The sequence below is a fragment of the Macrotis lagotis genome, chromosome 1, assembly GCF_037893015.1.
Source record: "Macrotis lagotis isolate mMagLag1 chromosome 1, bilby.v1.9.chrom.fasta, whole genome shotgun sequence".
In the NCBI taxonomy this organism is placed as follows: Eukaryota; Metazoa; Chordata; class Mammalia; order Peramelemorphia; family Peramelidae; genus Macrotis; species Macrotis lagotis.
In genome coordinates this window covers 767030215-767047041 of record NC_133658.1, presented here as the reverse complement: position 1 = coordinate 767047041, position 16827 = coordinate 767030215, and the positions used below count along the sequence as shown (strand labels likewise).

At 34.9% G+C, this 16827-nt stretch overlaps 1 protein-coding gene across 3 annotated transcripts in view; it reads left to right on the top strand.

The window, feature by feature from the left end:
* FAM76B (family with sequence similarity 76 member B) overlaps nt 1-16827 on the top strand; it is a 217547-nt gene that overhangs the window by 39043 nt on the left and 161677 nt on the right. The gene's annotated exons all lie outside the window — the stretch shown is intronic.

Genomic DNA, 16827 nt, shown 5'->3' with positions numbered 1-16827 from the left:
TTTGAATGAATGTGATGTTTGATACGATGGGAGTGAACAAGATCATTAAGGGGGGAAGTAAGAAAGGAGGCCCAAAAATATGGGAAGATGTCAGTGTTTAAAAAGCAAGAAGATGATTTAGGAACCAGCCAAATAGAATGTCTGAGACAGGGCATTATGGAAGGTAGAGGACATATGGAAACTAAGAGAAAAGGGTTACAAGAAACCAAGACCAATATTGGGCAACAGTATCATATATTCCAGAGTTGCTAGTTTGGATAGGCCTGGAGTGAGAGACTGTTGTTGGTTTTAGTGATAAAGAGAATCATCAAAAGAAGGCAATTTCACAAGAGTGGTGAGGTCAGCCAGAATTTCCTAGTCTTCAAATTTGGTCTCTTCCTCCTTGTGGGTGATAGAGAAACTACATCCTATCTTGCCTATCTCTTGGTGAGGTCTTCTGCCTCCATTCTGGAGAAAAACTTTCATCTGTGATGATCCACTAGCCCTCTATTATTCCCCCTTCACCTGAACTACCTAATCCTGAAAGTTCTGTCCTGATCCCATATTCTTAGAGATACTGATAACTTAACAGAATTCGTTCCTCAAAAAATGTCACACCTTCCCCATAACTATGATTAAAATCTCAACTATCATTATTTAGACTCAGTTTTCCATCCTCTCACTGTCCTCTCCCTTATTCCCATCACAAAGTCAATACCTCTAGAATCCCCTCCAAGATTATCTACTCTTTTCACTTTTCTGGAATGCCTGTTCCAGAAGTAACAAATTTGCCTTTGTTATAAGTCTCCCCATCTTACAAGTCACTGAGACCTGACTTCTTTGAGGTTCATTCTGTCATTCAAACAAAGCTCTGGTAACTTTTCTTTTGACCTTTGGAAAATATCAATCTTCTTTTGTCAATGAGGTGAGTACCTCCTGAAAACCTTTCTTCAATGTATATACATATTCATTTACATATGAATATATGTGTGTATATATGTATGTATGTATACTCCCTCAAACTCCTTAACTTCTCAATTCCTCAATTTATTTCTCATTATCTACTCTTCCATCCCACCTAACCTACACTCAGACATTACTGTATCCTTGATCTTTGTGTCACTGTCAGATGTACCTCTTTTATAGACTGAAATTTCCCGTATCTTTATTATAACATCATTCCTCCTCCTCCTCCTCTCTGTCTCTCTGTCTTTCTGTCTGTCTGTCTGTCTGTCTGTCTGTCTGTCTGTCTCTCTCTCCCTATCCTTTAACCCTGTTCTTCATCCTCACTGACCTCCAGTCTCTTTGTTTCTTCCAAGACCATCACCCTTCTACTACTTCCTTCCTCATCTTGAACTCTAGATGAACCAATTAGACAATTCTAGCCCCTTCTTTCTAGTTCATTGCACTTTTATCCTATCACTGATGATGGCCCATCAAATCTCATTCTTGGATGACTTCATCCTCTGCTACCTTTGTTTCTACTCATGTGCTATTGAATGAAGCTTCAGAAGATAACAAAACCATACTAAAAAATTAAGTACAAATTTATGTTATATAATCTCATCTGGTACCTCAGTGTAGCAAGACAATCCTTAGTAGATTCATTCACCAGAGCCTCAGTTTTTCAGAACCTTTTCATCTCTCCACAAACCTACCATGGCTTCCCCTTGCTCCATCTCAGCTTAAGAAGCTTACCTAATATTTAACTCAAAAAATTGAAGTCATTTGCAAAGAGCTTCCTCTTGTCCCCTCCTCCAAATGACAAATAGTTTCAAAAAATATTTCCACCTTAATTGTGTCTCAGATAAGGTCACCCTTCTTCCCAAGGCAAACCCATCTACCTGAACAAGTGATCTAATCCAAACCATTTTCCCCAACAGATTGTCCCCTCTGCCATTCCTTATTCTCTTATTTATCTTCTGTTATAAATGGCTCATGAATACTTAGTCCAGAGTGATTAAAATGGTATTTTTTTATTAAGTCATCTTAATAAATGGCACACCTCTCTCAAGGGGAAAGGGGCCTTGAAATCCCAAAATGCTAAATGTTATATGCACTTTGAAAGGCTTTGTTCCTCCCCTCTGTGCAGATCATTGGCTGGGGTCACAAATCTAATTGATATATTCACCCCCAGACATTTTCCTCACTATATTTCCCCATTATATTAATGAGCAAGGTGCAAAGGACAATAGCACAGACTTCCATTCAACCCCTACAAAGTTATTTCACCTTTTCCCTTTGTCTAACTCTCTCCTTCCTGTAAACAGGTTGGCATCTCTTGAGTTTCCATAAAGACCAGTCTTCCTGGCTTTTGTAATGTATTATCCTCACAGACATCTGTGAGACTCTGGCAATACCCTGTCTCACCCTTGTGAAAGCAAAACACTTGATTCTTTCCCACAATTTCAATCTCTCTCTGATTACTGGCTATTTCCCTACTACCTACATATATATTTAATTCTCCCCATTCTTAAAAAAAACCTCAGTTGATTCATTCAGCCCACTAGCTATTGTCCCATATCTCTCCTAAGTGCCAGCCACCTGGGATTTGGATGCAAAAAATAAAACAATGCTTAGTTTCTGTTTTTCAAAACTTTATTATATTGTTTATTTTATAAGCATTTATTATATCTTCTACTGCATTCTCCTTTTAAATAATAATAAAAAACTCATAATAAATATACACAATTCAGACAAATTGTCTCATCCAGATCCCAAAATATCTCATTTGTGTTCCATTTTTTAAATAATTTTTTTATTTTAAAGAAATGTAAAATGAGAAAAGAAAAAAAATTGCCATGTATATAGCAGGTCATTCAGCATAAAAGCAACAAATTTCATGAAAACCTATATAATAAATACTATATAGTTTTCAATGCTGCCCAGTTTTTCTTTGCTTCCTTGTTGGTTCTTTTGTTCTCTGCTGTGCACTATAACTTTATTCTCCCCTCCTCCTCAAAGAAGGCTTAATATTACATAAATATCTATAAGCATACACATATACACACACATAAACTGATATACATATATGCAAGACTACTATCCTTATTCCCACTGTCATCTGTTTTTCTGAAAGTGGATAGCATCTTCATAGGTTTCAAGTCTTTCCATGCTTTCCTAAATCAACCAACTCATCATTTCCTACATCATTGCACTATTCCAATCCAATCACACCTTATCTAAGAGATTGTTTATGAAAGTTTTTTCCAATATTCTATATTCTTTCTATTTTTGACTATGTAGATTTTTATATAAGAAAAATCTAATTTAAAATAATTGAAATTATTCTTTTTATACTTCAATAATGTTCTCCCTTATATAGGTTAAGGACTGATACCAATGAATCTACTTTCTTTACATCTTTTTTTTCTGGGTTTTTGAAGTAGCTGCTAGATCTTTTGTAATCCTCTATGATGTTTAAGTTGTATTTTCTTTTTGCTTCCAATATTTTTTCCTTAACCTGGGAGTTTTGAAACTTGTCTATAATATTCCTGTAAGTTTTCCTCTGTAATCTCTGAGGTAGTGATTGGTAGATTTTTTTTTCCACTTCTGCTTTGGTTTTTTTGTTCTAGAACTTAAAGGCAATTTTCTTTGATAATTTCTTGTAATATTGTATCAATATTCTTTTTATTGTAATTTTATGGCATTTCAACTATTATATTTCTTCTCCAAATCAGATGTTTTTCTGATGATATGTTTTACTTGCCCTTCTATTTTTTCATTCTTTTGATTTTTAAGTTTTTGATTCTCTATGTCCAGTTGTTTGAATTTCTTTTCATAAATTCTTGTATTTTCTTGGATTGTTCTTTTTTTCTAATTTTTCCTTAATGTCTCTTATTTGATATTTCAAGTCTTGTCTATAGTAATTCCAAGAACTCTTTTTGTGCTTGGGACCATTTGACATTTCTCTTTGAAAAAGGAATGATATTTTTAAATCTATTATCATCTTCTGAATATGAACCCAGATCTTCTCTATTCCTATAGTCCAAATTGATGTAAATTTTGATCTCAGAAACCTCCAAGCCATCTTGGGGTTTACCAGAAAGATTTGTTTCTTAAGGACCAAGCTTAAAGCTTAAAACCCAAATCACTCTGGCTCTCATTGATTGGTCAATAAAAGGTCCTGGGCTAAGCCCCACTTGGGCTTTGTTTGGACCCTGATTGGCTCAGAGTGAATGTAACTGGCAATTGTTTCTGTTTTGAGCAGAAACCCTAAGGGTCTTCCCCTCCTAAACTGATTTTTTTTTTTGACTATGTAAAGAAGAGCATTCTTTGCCTCTTTTCCTTCTTACTTGCCTTAATTATGAAAAGACCAGTGCCTCAAGTTAAACTGAGGCCTGGGAAATATCCTAGTTTAAAAAGGCCTAGATCTCTCATTGCATCCAGGGCCATCTCCCTTCAGTCCTGATCTGAGCTCTGCATCCAAATGGCTCTAGAGGAGAAAGAAAGACTGGTAACTTTGCACAGCCCTTCCTCATTTAAATCCAATTCACTTGCTTGTCATAGCATCACCTCCCTAATATCAACGTTCTTTTTTAGAACAAAGGACAAACTATACAGTCTCCATTGTAGCTATGTATGGTTGGATTTGCTTACATCTTATTTATTTTTTAGCAGCTTTTAGTGTAATAAGTTGTAGTCCCCAGATATGGGAATTGGGGTCTCAAGTCTCAAGTCCTTCTTAATGTTATTTTTTGAGGATGTCCCAGGCTCAATCTTAGGCTCTTCTTTCTCTACTCCTACACCATGGCTTGGACTCCTACCTACACAGTCCTGCAAATGATCTTTCTCCCTGTGGTCCCTTCTGTGGCTGCAAACACTATCCTCCCTGCCCTGGAACTGAAACCAGGGACTCTGCTCTCCTTCAAACAATGAGGTCTCCAACCCTCACTGCTGCATCACCAGGTGTGTATTAGGTCCTTCTCCCCTCAGCCACAGCCCAGGCTCTGTCCCGTCTGTCTGGTTAGCACAGTAGTGCTGAGGTGGAAGATCTTTGAATCCTCTCTTACTGAGCCTTCAGATTCCCCACATTGTCTACAAAATAAAAGTTTCTAAGACTGAGACTGCCTCTCTGCCCAATCCCTCCAGGCTTGTTTGTTCTTCTGAGATCATCCAAGCCACCAAACCTCTGCCCTAGGAAGTCCAGTATTTCCTAGGAGCTTCTCAAATTGTAGGAGGATAATTTTTATTTTAAGTTTATTTCTGCTGCTCTGAGGTGATTTTCTGTTGTTTTTTTTTCACCTATTATGCCATCTTCTTAGAACCTTCAACAACAAAGCCTATTTTCAAGGAGCTCAACTATCTAATTTTGAAGTGTATTATCCCTTTACTTATCCTGCATTATTGATTAGCCTTTGCTGATGGGACTAGCAAGTTTTTTTAATCATCCTTCTTTGATGATATCTCAATTCTATTTCAGAATTTCTTTTTTATTTTGCTAAAACCTACTAATACTAATCATGTGCCTCTCCATTGCCTTCTGCCATTTTGAATTCTTCCAAAATTGTAGTGTTCCATCAGCCATGCAACCTTCTTGCAATATTAATATTAAAATGATAGAACTTTTTTCAAGAAGTTTAGAGTTATTAAAGAAACTGTCATTTTCTGAAGGCAGTTCAACCTACTTTCTTCCTCCTGTTTAATCCCTTTTAATTGCTATGCTTTCAGAGAGACAGACAGAAAAGGAGAAAGAAGAGAGACAAAGAAACAGAGACAAAAATACTTCTTGAAAAAGTTATGTCATTTTTAATAATGAAAAGATGGAGTTGGTAGAATTAGTTTTATTATATATTATGTAATATAAATAGTACATTATAATATAATAATATTTAATATAATTATATATATAATTAAATGTATTTTTATTATATGCCTGAAGGCAACAAAAATCATTCCATGGGATATTTTGGTCCTTTCATACTGTAGTACTCATAATTATTTTCAAAAAGAATGCCATGAAAATTATTGCCTTTTTTTGTGCCTTTGAGGCTAATACTTGCTTACAATTTCCTTGGCTACTCTCATCGTATCATATGAAAACCATCATGGATTTCATCATCATTCCCTTGAAGATTACTCCCAAATCTACACCTTGATTTCTCATCTCTCTCCTGAGCTACTGTCTCAAATCATCAGCTACTGGGGTGGAATGGGGTAACCTATTGTTCGTCTCTTAGTACCTACTAACATTAAGAGACAATTGGTAAATACCATGGCTCCATTTATTGCATTGTTAGTTTTGCTAAACTAATTCATAGCATGATTTGCAGTGATAAAATGGAAAGCCCCATCCATATACAGCAAAATATTTATAGCAGCACTTTTTGTGGCCTAAAAGAATTGGAAACAAAGTAGATGCCTTTCAATTAGGGAATGGTTAAACAAATGGATGCATATGGATGTAATAGAATATTTCTGTACTTGTAAGAAATGATAAATATAGTAAGTTCAAAGAGACCTGGAAAGACTTAAATGAATGTAAAATGAAATAAAAATTAAAAAAAAAACAAATTAAGACAGATTCAGGAAAACTATCACAATTACAACAATGTAAATAAAAGGAAAACTGCAATTAAAATTGACTTCTCAGAAATTATAGTGGTTATTACAGGAGTTAAAAGAACTTTGTTGATTATAATTCAAATAAGATTTTAAATTGAGAGATACCAAACTGGAGCACCAGCTTTCTCCTTTATTAACTAGTTTGTGGGGTAGCTGAGTATAGTTTGGTTTAAAAAAAAAAGTTGAAATATCCCTCCCTGATTTTATCTGGTGTAATTTTACTGAATTCAGCTAAAATGCCAATAGATGGCAGCATAGAGCAGCTCAATGGAATTATTGGAAGAATGTACCAGAAGGGACACAACAACCAAGGACCTAAAAAGGTGTTAGAAGGAAGCAATTCTGTAGAAATTAAAGGAAGGGAAAAGGTAGCTCTCCTATTTCCTATTTTTTATCCCTTTTCCCATTGTAAGTTCAGTAATAAATTGTATTATTATTGCAGTTGTGGGTATAAGGAGGTAATCTGTCTTGTCACTTACTTCTATGGCGATTAATTAAATGTGTCTTGATTTGAATCAGTATGGCATCTGCTTGTCTGTTAAAGAAAACCTCACTGATGATGAGTTAAAACTCAGGCTCCAATACTTACTTTAAAATGGAGATGATAATACTTTGAATCTCTATCTTAAAGGGTTATTGTGAGGAAAGGTAATGTGAATTAGTATATACTCTTCATTAATTATTGATGATTCTGAATTTAAATTTAAAGAATTTAATTTCTGAATTGAAATTTGAGCTTTCTACAGAAATATTTCCATTTGGTTCATTTTTGTTTTTAAAAGTAAGTTGGCTAGGTGGCACAGTAGATAAAGCACTGACCCTGGAGTCAGGAGTACCTGGGTTCAAATCCGATCTCAGACACATAATAGTTACCTAGCTGTGTGGCCTTGGGCAAACCACTTTAACCCCTTTTGCCTTGCAAAAACTTAAAAAAACCCAACAAAGAAAAGTAAGTTATTTTTATTAAGCTCTTAACATTGAATAACACTATAATCAAGGAGACTTAGTTCATAATATTATATTATTAGTAACTATTATATGTAAATAAATTTCAAACTATAAAGTATCAAAACAATTTTTCACCTGTCCCTAAATCATGCTGAGGATTTTTTGTTTACATTGTCATTCACTTTTCCTCTTACAAGAGCAAAGTTAACGTGTATCTCATCTTTCTGGATCTGCTTTTTGTCAATTTTCATTTAAAAAAAACTTTTTATTAGATTTCTTTGTATTCCTCACCTTGTGGTCTTAATTGCATCACAGTATTATATTACATTAATATACTATAATTTATTTAACTGTGTCCTTATTAGTGAACATTTAAGTTGTTTCAGAGTTTTTTCATTTTTTTTACAATTACATATAATATTTCATCAAAAATCTTTAATATATTGCTTTATAACACTTACAGGCTATATTCCCCCTAAAGACTGCTTAACTTGTATTTTCATTTATTTATTTATTTATTTGCTTATTTATTTATTTATTTATTTATTTATTTATTTATAGTTTTTGCAAGGCAATGGGGTTAAGTGACTTGCCCAAGGCCACACAGCTAGGCAATTATTAAGTGTCTGGGGCCGGATTTGAACTCAGGTACTCCTGACTCCAAGGCCAGTGCTCTATCCACTGCGCCACCCAGCCGCCCCTTAACTTGCATTTCTAAGAACCAAGTTAGAATCCTGTTCTACCGTTTATTACCTGTGAGACTTTGAATAAATATTCTCTCTGGACTTCAACTTTCTCTTTTGCAAAATGTAGGGGATCATTTCACATGAGACTATTTTTTTGCTTATATGTCTTTTATTGATTTTCATGCAAACACAGCAAAGGCTGTTTTTAATATTTTTCCAATATATTTATTTATGAGTTTTTTAAGTCCGATTGCATAATTGGTTTTTTCAAACATATCACTGATTTTTTTTTTATTTCCTCAGTGACTTTTCATATCCTCAACACCTAGTGAGTACTTAATAAATGTTTGATTGCTTCTTTAAAATAAATATAGTCTAATTTTCCATTCAGTAATCACCATAGATAGATCAAATTTATTTTTCCAATATTTTTTCTTCCTTTTCTCTTTATTTATTTATTCTTGTTATTAAAGTCACCTACAATTATTGCCCTAATTGAACTCATATTAATTGTGACCTCGAGGTAGTCATTTAACATTTCAGCTGGCCAATGTTATTAACTGTTTGATCTAACAGTCAATTTTTTTGTTTGGTCTTTTTTTTTCCAGCGACCTTTTTTTCTGATGTTAGATGCTACATCTGCCATCAGTCATTGTCAGTTTGGATCCACTGTTGCTATTATTTAGAGACCTCTGATGAGGCCTCCAGTTGTTCCAAACTCATAAGACCCACAGAAAATTCATTCATTTATTATCAAGAGAAAACAAACACAAAAGGGCAAAAGCTGCCAAGGTTCCTCCTGGTTAAGCCCATGCTCCATGTAAAATTACCATGTTATTAGGGTAGAGAACGGTCTTTTACTTTTTCTTTTTTTTAATCTAACAACATTTAGTCTAAAAAAGTGAATTTTTCCAAATATGATTTACTCTTTTAAGTATCAATTTCTTTTAACTGTTTTTAAATGGAAAATTTTAAAACAATGACAAGTTCCCATGGAGCCATTTGTTTTATTACATTTTAAAAATATTTTATTTATTTATTTTTCCAACTACATGCACAGTAGTAGTTTTCAGCAATCATTTTTTTGCAAACTTTTGAGTTCCATATTTTTCTCCTTCCCTCCTTTCCCCTCCCCCCACCCCTGACAGAAAGCAGTCTAATATAGACTATACATGTATAACCATGCTAAACACAGATCTATATTAGTCTTGTGAAAGAAGAAGAAGCAAATCAAAACAGAATAAAAACATTACAAAAAAAAAACCTAGGACAACCTTTAAAAATTGAGGATAGTAATAAGCATTGATCTGCATTTAAACTCCGCAGTTCCTACTCTAGATGGATGATATTTTCCATCACAAGTCTTAGAATTCTTTGATTATTGTGCTGTTGAAATGATGAAGTCCATCATAGTAGATCATCACTTAATGTTGCTGTTAGGGTATGTAATGTTTATCTGGGTCAGCTCCTTTCACTCAGAATTAGTTCATGGAAGTCTATTCTGAAGTTCTGTCCCTTATAATTTCTTATAAAGCAATAGTTAGTGTTATATCACGTTCATATGTCACAAATTGTTCAGTTATTCCCCAATTGATGGGCATTCTTTCAACTCCCAATTCTTTGCCACATCGAAAAGAGTTGCTATAAATGTTTTTGTGCATGTGGATTTTTTACCCTTTTTCGGAATCTCTTTGGGATAAAGACCTAGGTGGACCAAGGGACCTATCTGAAACTTCTTAGTGGAATTGCATCTTTTTTCCCAGAAAGCCACAGAGAAGAGGCTCTTCAATTAGCAAGTCCCCAGATTAATCATCTCCTCTGGCTCAGCAACCAATTTTTGAATTATCACAGATACACATAACTGGAAGCTTGCTCACTCTAAGCTTTCACATGGTCATCATGAATGACTGCTGAACTTGCATGGTTCAAGGTAGGTGGAAGATGACTCCTGTTACTATCAAGATTTTATTTTTGCATTTCAGTTTTATTTTTATTCAATTGGTTACTATGCCTTTTGGTGCAATAAATTTAATATTGATGTTGAATATGAATCTTCATTTTCCATGTTGTCTTTAAGCATAATACTTTTTTTCTTGTCAATATTTATTTTTACTGTTGCCTTTCCAAAATGATTGATATTTCTACTTTTTTTTTAATTCATCAGAAGCATAATAATTTTTCCCATTATTTTCATTTAAACTCTTTACATGTTTCTGTTTTAGGTGTATTTTTTTTTTTGTAGAAAATCTGTTGGAGTGATGGGGCAAGCTGATATCCTGTTCTGTTTGGATTCAATAATCTTAAAACAAAATGAGACAAGTAGGCATTCAATGGTTAACAAAATAGTTTACTTTGTTATGGTTTACTCAGTTATGTCATAGAAAGAATATTCAATAAGGACACTTCTCAGCTTGGGTAGAAATTGTGTCCTATTTCTCCATCCTCTTCATATAGACATGTGTTTGAACACTGAGTAAGGTATGGTCATCTTGGAACATCTGTCTTGTCTGAAGGGCTCCCCATGGGTGGGCCTTTTACACTCTATTGTAACCAGGAAACTAGAATCTTATTGCTACCCACACAGTCAGAGGCTACCAGGAATCTGGGTCAAAGGAAGGTGCCATTTAAATCTTGGGTTTTGGGCCAAGGCAGTCCCAGAAACATTTTATTGTCTTGTTTCCTGGTTACAATAGGGTGTAAAAAAGACAACTATTGCCTAATTCACATTTCAGGGGAAGGGAGAACCCTTGTAGAGAGTGGCCCTATCATAGTTGAGTTCTGTTTTAGAATTCATTTTCTGTCTTTAACACTTATTTTATGGCTGAGTGCAGTATATCATGATGATTGTGCACCATTATGAAAAGTAATTTGGAATAATGCAAGGAAAGTGATTTAAAATGTCTATATCTTTTAATCTCTAGATTTCACTATTAGGCATATTCCTCAGAAGGTCAATGATAAAATGAAAAGCCCCATCCATATACAGCAAAATATTTATAGCTGCACTTTTTGTGGCCTAAAAGAACTGTACTTTAGGGAGATCTGGAAACAAAGTAGATGCCTTTCAATTAGGGAATGGTTAAACAAATGGATGCATATGAATGTAATGGAGTATTTCTGTACTTGTAAGAAATGATAAATATAGTAAATTCAAAGAGACCTGGAAAGACTTAAATGAATGCAAAATGAAATAAAAATAAAAATAAAAACAAATTAAGACAGATTCGGGAAAACAGTATCACAATTACAACAATGTAAATAAAAGGAAAACTGCAATTAAAATTGACTTCTCAGAAATTATAGTGGCCAAGAGAAGCTCCAAAGAGAGAATACTTCCCCCAAACTCCTTTGCCAAAGTAGAAAGAAGTTCATGAGCATGGAATATGACAGATAATGTCAGACTTTTTTGATATTTTGGGGTTTTTTTGCAGAACTTTTTTCTCCATCTTTCTTCTTCTAAGATATACTTTCAAGTGCTCTGTGGGCTTTTACTAGAAATGTTCTTTTTACTCTCTCAGTAACTCTTAGTCAAGATGATACTTCCAAAAAGAGAGCAGCTTGGGTTCCTTTTTTTACATAGACCATATATTATTGTGGTTCAGGGTCTTTCCTATCCTCTCTCCATTTCACCATCTTTGTTTGTATTTGAATTCCTAGCCACAATATTTACTACCCATGTGGCCCTGAGAGTGATGAATCCAAAAAAAAAAAATTATCAAACACCTACTATGTGAAGACAAAGACAAAAATAAATAATGTCCTTTAGAAACTTAACATTCTATTTGAGGAAACAGAATGTGTAGGTGTATGTATGTATATGTATATACATGAGGAGGCACTTGAAGCTAAGGAAATCAGGAAAGGCCTCATGTGGAAAGTGACTTTTAAACTGATCTTTGAAAACAGCAAAAAGAGTCTAGATGGTTGAAATGAGGAAGGAAGGAATTCTGAGCTTGGGGGGACTGTCTTTACCAAGGTATGGAGATGGGAGATACAACATCATGGTTAAGGAATAGCAAAAAATCCAGTTTGGCTCCAACTTGGAGTACATGAAGAGAAATAAATTATAACAAGCATCTTAATGTAGGTTGGACCCAGTTTGTTGAAGGGCCTTCAAGGCAAAACAGAAGTTTGTCTTTGATCCAAGAAGCAAGGGAATTCTACAAGAAGGAACAATACAATCAGAACTGTACTTTAGGGAGATCTCTTTGGCAACTGTGTGAAAAATGATCTAGAAAGTAGAGATGTGAAGTCATATTTCCACAAATGAGAGAACACAAAAGAGAGGAATGTTAATACAAAAGTCCAGGTCAGGGATAATGAGGGAAAATACTTTGACCTTTATGAGGCTCTGTTTTTTTCATCTACAAAGTGAGGAGATAACTAGATGACATCTAATGTCTTTTCAAAATTATTTGAAATAAGAGAATTTAAAAAGAACCCAACTTTTTGCAGAATTACCAATTTTTCCACTAGGGGGAGTGTTATACTACAAAATACAAATATGTCTCATTAATACTCCAAAATTACCAAAGTGCTAAAATGAAGAAAACAATCCTGATCTAGGTCTTTCTCTGCCAGAAAGCACTTTAAGTCATAATTCATCTCTTTTGCCAACTTCCCAATTAAGCAGTGCATTACCATAATTGTCACTGGGATGGTATTGTTTTTAAATTCAGTGAAAATAATTTTTAATATGCTATTTCTTCCTTTAAGTACAGTGTATTTTTTAAAGAATCAGTTTTTATCTTTTTAAAAAGTCAATAAAATTATATTTTTCTATCTACCTTAAAGCAATCTTTCCTTTTCCACTTAGAGTGTCTGTGAGGGCCTAGTTGCATTTTCACCTGCCCATGTAGGTGATTTGTATTGATATAGTATCTAGAGGACTGGACTTGGTGTCAGAAAGACCTCCATTCAAATTCTGTCAAAAATACTTAAAAGTTGAGAGAAGAAGGTTGGAGACTAAATTTGTGATTGGTTTTATTAGCTTTGGTATCTCCTGAATCTTTATGATTTCTGGACTAACTCTATTTCTAGACTATACTAGTTATGTGACCCTATGGAAATTTTTAAACTTCTCAGTCTCAGTTTTTCCCCCCTCTTAAAAATAGGGTAATAATAACACCTACAGTTATTTACCTTAACATTCAAAGGGCTTGGCAAACCTTAAAAACTTATTCGAATGTCAGATATCCTATCTATCATTCTTATGACTTCTAGCCTTAAGGATCCTCTGATTTCCCACCACATGGAGCTGGAAGAATCGCTCAGTGACCCAGTGGATATGGTGCAGGAGTCAGGAAAACCAGAGTTCAAATCCATTCTCAAACTCAGGATTAGACTCTGGATGAGTCCCTTAACCCTTGACTGAATTAATTTCCTCATCTATAAAATAAGGATATTTTATATAAGTATCTATATAATTATAGCATAACAATCAGAGTAACAACTGAGGATGAAATGAGCTAATTTGGTAAAGCTTTGGTAACCTTTAAATTGCTTTATAATTGCTAATTCTCATTACTATTGTTACTCCCTCTCTAGACTTCGAGGTAAGGTTCCTTCATTCTCCTGATTGGGCTGCTCTTATGTTTAGGGATCAGAAAAGTTCTTGGGCTTGTACCTTCTAAGCCAGCTGAGCTGGCTTAGCCAGACTAATGAAATGAGGGGGAAGGGAGGGGAAGGTGAAGAAGAGATCAATGCTGCCAGATTGAAAAAAGATGCTATGCAAATATAAATAATAGTGCCCTGGGCCTCAGAGGGGTTCAGTTAAAATCCTGACATGTCTGTTTTTTTAAGATGTTAAAGTATTAATTTAAAAAACCACATATTTTATGAATCTGATCATTCCAAGGACCATCACTGACACCAAGTTGAGGGCCAAAATCATCTCCTTGCTGAGTCTTTCTTTGGAGATGGGACACAATGGAAGCTGGATAGGTGGGAAAGAGATCCAAAAGCAGATTGAACACATGGAGGAGGTACCCCAAAGTGGAAAGAGCACTAATACCTGGAGCTGAAAAGCTCTGTAACTACCCTTGTCATCATTATCTAGTGTCTAGTTTCTGTAAAAGGAGAAATGATTTCTGATCTAAATAATATAAGTTGAGAAGGATGAGGAGGTATTCAGTATCAAAGCTGAATCAGTTTTTGTGATTATATTTCTGGGACAGCTAGATGGCACAGTAGATAGAATACCTGCTCTGGTCAGGCCCAGGAGGGTCTGGGTTCAAATCTGACCTCAGAGACTCACCTCAGATACTTACCTCTTACTAACTGTATGACCTTGACCCTTATTGACCCTCTCACAAAGTGAGACTGGTGATTTAGCACAGCACTCCCTCACTCCAGTCCAATTTACTTGATGTCACAGCATCACCTCCCTGGTGTCATGGTCTTCTTCAAGAATGAAGGACAAACATCATCATCATCAGGTCATTTCTGGTGATGACCTTTGGAAGGGGGGCAGAAAATGATGGAAGACATTAAGAATTCTGATGAGGCAACTAATTTTCCTTCTACTCTAAAATAAGGACATGAAAAGAAACATACTTTTAGATACATAGTCAACATGTTGGTTTGTCTTACTTGACTGTACCTTTTTGTTACAAGGGAGGGTTCTACTGGGTGGTTATTAGGAAATGACCATAGTGGGTTTTTTTTTAAGTTAGTAAAGCATTTTTGACATTTAAAAGTAAGACTTTTGTCATTTATCATCCATTCCTATCTGAACTATACTGCTACCTTTATGTCCTATTTTATCTTCCTTTCAACCATCCTCTGGGCTTCTCTGATTTCCCTCTCCCACTGCCCCACTGCCAGCATCCTTTTATTAACCCGGAAGAAACCTCCTTTTTAAAACATCTTAAAAATTATATTGGATATACAATTTACCATCAAGAATCAGCAAAAGGGACCTCTGATATGCTCTAGACTCCAGCCCAGACTGAAGTCACTATAAAATGCTGTTAGTTTCTCTTATATGAGGAGAAAAAAAAGGAAGTTCACTTTATTAGACTGTGATAAGTAGATATGAAGTGGTAGTAAAGGCTAATGCGCAATTATATCTGTATTCTGTGTTATCCATTACCCATCACTAAAGATAAATCCTTTCAAGATAGTCAAAATTCAAACACTTACAAAAAGATGAATGTTGAAAACTATCTAGGCATGTGATTGAAAAAATAAAATGAAACACATTAAAAACCCCAGTAGTCAAGATAACAAATCTAATGATCCTTTCAAAAGATTCAAGTCAACAAATCTACAAGCATTAAGTGTGTGAGGTATAGAGACTGTGTTAGATACCAAGGGAAAATGAAAACAATTATTCCTCTTAAGGAGCTTACAGAATCTAAAGGGGGAAGTAATATGTTGACAACTAGTTACATACAAGATATATGTGGAGTAGATAGAAGTATGTGGGGGGGTGCAGCTAGGTGGCACAATAAAGGGAGTTGCTACCCTGGAGGCAAGAAGACTGACTTCAAATTCAGCCCCAAATACTTGCTAACTGTGTGACCCTGGGTGAGTCATTTAATGAATTGGAGAAGGGAATGTCAAATCACTTCAATATCTTTGCCAAGAAAATCCCAAATGGAGTCAACAAAGACAGGAATGAATTATAATTGTAGGGTGGAACAATAAATTTCTCCCAGAGTCTCCCCATAGAGAGAGCTCAGAATTTTCCATTTCATTTTTCATTAGGTATTCTGCTTGGTCTTGATTCTAAGAATCTTATTACCTTTTTGTGTATCATTTTCTCCCCAGTAGATCCTTGAGGATAGGGAATGCCTTTTTCTAATTTGTAGGCACATAGTAGGCACTTTGATTGTTTTTTTCCTTAACATTAGGGTCTTTGTGTAAATTATACTTTTGTTTTTTTGATGTGACTTGAATGAAACAAGACAAGAGAAAGCCTTTGGGGAACCCTCTTCATCCATGTGTAAGGGATGAGGGAAGCATTTATAAAGTTTTCATCATATGTCAGATACTATGTTAAGCCTTCACAAATGCTAAAAGGATGATCTTTTTTAGATTTCAGAAAATTTGCAGAGATAATGATATGTAAGAGTAGATTCCACTTAACTGAATTTGTTCTGTGTAGCTAGTGAGTCCCTTTATTTTATGAGCAGATTATTCTATTCCTAGTAAAGGGTAAGATATTTTGAGTATCTTATTTGCATATAAAAAGAACAACAGGGACAATTAATTTGTCCCTAGGGCAGAGATTTGTCCCCAGGCTTCTGTACCTTTTTATTAATCCATCAATTTGCATGGATGAAAAGGAGTTTAAAGCCTCAGAATCCTAAATCTGAAAGAATTGGAAATGCTACTACTGCCAGATCTAGGCTCAAGTCTCTTTTTTCTGAAGAGCAATGGAGAGCATATAGCAGTTTTAAAAATGGCAGAATGATTTGCCCACCAGTGTTATTGTCACTTCTAGTAGTGGTGAGAGATGTGCTCCAGGCTTATGGAGTGGATAGTTTGTAACTTAGGAACCCCATTCTTGGGTGAAGATTGAGATAGATGGGTCAATTGGGTCGCCCATACCACCTCTTTAATCTTGAGAGTAGATGATACTCTGGAGACTTCCTGAGTCCAAGTCCAAGTTGAAAGAATAGTCCAGTGGAGGTACTATATATAA